Below are 3,774 nucleotides of genomic sequence, written 5' to 3'. Positions count from 1 at the left end.
TTTTTTTTTTTTTTTCTTGATGGAGTTTTGCTTTCGTTGCCCATGCCAGAGTGCAATGGCACGATCTCGGCTCACCGCAACCTACCCGTCCCTGGTTCAAGCGATTTTTCTGCCTCATCCTCCTGAGTAGCTGGAATTACAGGCATGCGCCACTATACCCAGCTAATTTTGTATTTTTAGTAGAGACAGGATTTCTCCATGTTGGTCAGGCTGGTCTTGAACTCTCGACCTCAGGTGATCCACCTGCCTCGGCCTCCCAAAGTGCTGGGATTACAGCTGTAAGCCACCGTACCCAGCCGGGGCTGTCTTTCTCTACATTTTTTTTTTTTTTTCAGTTTCTTGCAGATGCTGGCTGTTACACATTTGTCAGAAGTCACAGAAGACACAAATGGAAAAACATCCCATGCTGATGGATAGGAAGAATCAATATCATTAAAATAGCCATACTTCCCAAAGCAATTTACAGATTCAGTGCTATTCCTATCAAACTACCAATGACATTCTTCACAGAACTAGAAAAAGCTATTGTAAAATTTGTATGGAACCAAAAAAGAGCCCGAATAGCCAAGGTAATCCTAAGCAAAAAGAACAAAGCTGGAGGCACCATGTTCCCCGACTTCAAACTACGCTATGGGGCTACAGTAACCAAAATAGCATGGTACTGGTACAAAGACAGCCACATAGACCAATGGAACAGAATAGAGAGCCCAGAAAAAAGGCCACACATCTACGACCATCTGATCTTTAACAAAGCTGACAGAAACAAGCAATGGGGAAAATACTCCCTATTCAATAAATGGTGCTGGGATAATTGGCTAGTCCTATGCAGAAGATTGAAGCTGGACCCATTCCTTACACCATAAAATCAACTCAAGATGGATTAAACCCCCAAGTTACAAAAATCCTGGAACACAACCTAGGCAATACCATTCTGGACATAGGAACAGGCAAAGATTTTATAATAAAGACACAAAACCCAATTGCAATAAAAGCAAAAAATGACAAATGGGATCTAATTAAACTTAAGAGCTTCTGCACAGCAAAAGAAACTATTAACAGAGTAAACGGACAACCTGCAGAATGGGAGAATATTTGCAAACTATGCATCATGGTATCTTTATGCTTGAATCTTTAATTCAACAAAGCAATGTTAAGTGTCGTACTGTGCCTTTGGCAAGGAACTAAAATATGGTCCCTGCTCTCAAAATACTTGCTAGTGGGAGAGACAGAGAAGTTCTAACAATTACAATATAATGTGTTAAGTAGTATGGCTGAAGGAAGCAAAAGGTGCCTTGAGAGCACAGAATAGGGATACCTGGTTAGTGAAGGGGTAGGTGGTTTGTCAGGGAAAGGTCTCTTAGCAAGGGAACACTGGAAGGGAGACTTAAAGGACACTTAGGAGTTTGCATTAAGGAAGAGATTGAAAAGCATTCTAGATAGGAGGAACTGTGATGAGAAGGTCCAAGAATATTGAGAAGGTTTTGAGACATAAAGAGTTCAAACTGACTAAAATGGCACCATGGTGGGATATAGCAGGAGTCCAAGCTAGAGTTTTAAGTCAGACCACAAAAATCTGTTTTTGGGTTGGGTGCAGTGACTCATGCCTGTAATCTCAGCACTTTGGGAAGCTAAGGTGGGCAGATCACCTGAGGTCAAGAGTTTGAGACCAGCCTGGCCAACATGGTGAAACCCCATCTCTACTGAAAATACCCAAAAAAATTTAGCCAGGCGTGGTGGCGGGCGCCTGTAATCCCAGCTACTCAGGAGGCAGAAGCAGGAGAATTGCTTGAACCCAAGAGGCAGAGGTTGCAGTGAGCTGAGATTACACCACCGCACTCCAGCCTGGGCGACAGAGTGAGACTCCATATCGAAAAAAAAAATTCGTCTTTGGGCTGGGCGCAGTGGCTCACACCTGTAATCCCAGCACTTTGGGAGGCCAAGCTGTGCAGATCACTTGAGATCAGGAGATTGAGAGCAGCCTGGCCAACATGGTGAAACCCCGTCTCTACTAAAAATACAAAACAATTTAGCTGGGCGTGGTGGCAGGCGCCTGTATTCCCAGCTACTTGGGAGGTTGAGGCAGGATAATTGCTTGAACCCAGGAGGCGGAGGTTGCAGTGAACCAAGAGTGAGCCACTGCACTCCATCCTGGGCGACAGAGTGAGACTCTGTCTCAAAAAAATATAATCAGTCAATCAGTCCTTTTAGTTCCATCCTAAGGAAATTGAACTTTATCCCAAAGAAGGGTAGTGTTTTAGTAGTTGGGCTGATTCATAAAACAGTCTCATACTCAAAGAGCCTTGATTGGTGGAGCTATGTCAACCTGGAGGCGTGTCTCTAATGCTGAACTAGAAGCCTTGGCTGGACCCAATTCTATTCAATATTTTATCCATAACATTAATGAAGATATGATCTGCTAAGCTAAAACAGATAGCCGGTGTAGAAGAGTCAAAGATCTTGACAGGCTGAAACATGAAAAAAATTTTTTAGATGGAGTTTCACTCTGTTGCCCAGGCTAGAGTATGGTGGCATGATCTCGGCTCAATGCAACCTCTGCCTCCCGGGTTCAAGCGATTCTCCTGCCTCAGCCTCCCAAGCAGCTGGGACTATAGGCACACACCACCACGCCCAACTAATTTTTGTATTTTTAGTAGAGACAGGGTTTCATCATATTGGCCAGGCTGGTCTAGAACTCCTGACCTTGTGATCCACCCGCCTTGGCCTCCCGAAGTGCTGGGATTACAGGCATGAGCCATCGTGCCCTCCGGAAAGACATCTTACAAGATAAAATAGTCACACTATGAAAAGTATTGTGTTGAGCAAAATGGAGCTAGATGTCTTCTGAGATCCTTGTGCTTCTGGAATTCTATGACTATTTCCAAATGACATTGGTCTTCACCTTTTTATAGCTAGGTCTTCCAACTTCTGGAAGCTCAATTACTCTGCAATCTACATTAAGCTCCTAGTATACATGAAACATTGTAGATATTCTAATGTGTTTTTCTCTTTTTTTTCATTACTCTGTTTCTCTCTTCCTCCAGTCTGACTGAAAAATAAAGTAGAAGAATAAAAGTAAGCTGGTCAAGCCAGGTGCAGTGGCTTGCTCCTGTAATCCTAGCACTTTGGTGGACTGAGGAGGGGGGCGGATGGCTTGAGTCCAGGAGTTCAAGACCAGCTTGGCCACATAATGAAACCCTGTCTCTACAAAAAAATAGAAAAATTAGCCAGGTGTGGTGACGCACAACCATAGTCTCAGTTACTTGGGAGGCTGAAGTGGGAGGATCACCTGAGCCCAGGAGGTTGAGGCGGTAGTGAGCCAAGATCGCTCGACTGCACTGCCGCTCTTTTCTTGAGAACTTGTTTCGAAAAGAAAAAAAAAGAGAGGCCGGGTACGGAGACTCATGACTGAAATCCCAGCAGTTTGGGAGTTCGAGACCAGCCTGGCCAACATGGTGAAACTCTGTCTCTATTAAAAATACAAAAAATTGCCGGGAGCAGTGGCTCAAGCCTGTAATCCCAGCACTTTGGGAGGCTGAGATGGGTGGATCACAAGGTCGGGAGATCGAGACCATCCTGGCTAACAGGGTGAGACCCCGTCTCTACTAAAAAATACAAAAAAACTAGCCGGGCGAGGTGGCGGGCGCCTGTAGTCCCAGCTACTGGGGAGGCTGAGGCAGGAGAATGGCGTAAAACCCAGGAGGCGGAGCTTGCAGTGAGCTGAGATTCCGCCACTGCACTCCAGCCTGGGCGACAGAGCAAGACTCCGTCTTAAAA

Source organism: Rhinopithecus bieti, unplaced genomic scaffold (genome assembly GCF_001698545.2).
Source record: "Rhinopithecus bieti isolate Rb0 unplaced genomic scaffold, ASM169854v2 scaffold_9978, whole genome shotgun sequence".
Taxonomy (NCBI): domain Eukaryota; kingdom Metazoa; phylum Chordata; class Mammalia; order Primates; family Cercopithecidae; genus Rhinopithecus; species Rhinopithecus bieti.
This window is presented reverse-complemented; position numbering follows the sequence as displayed.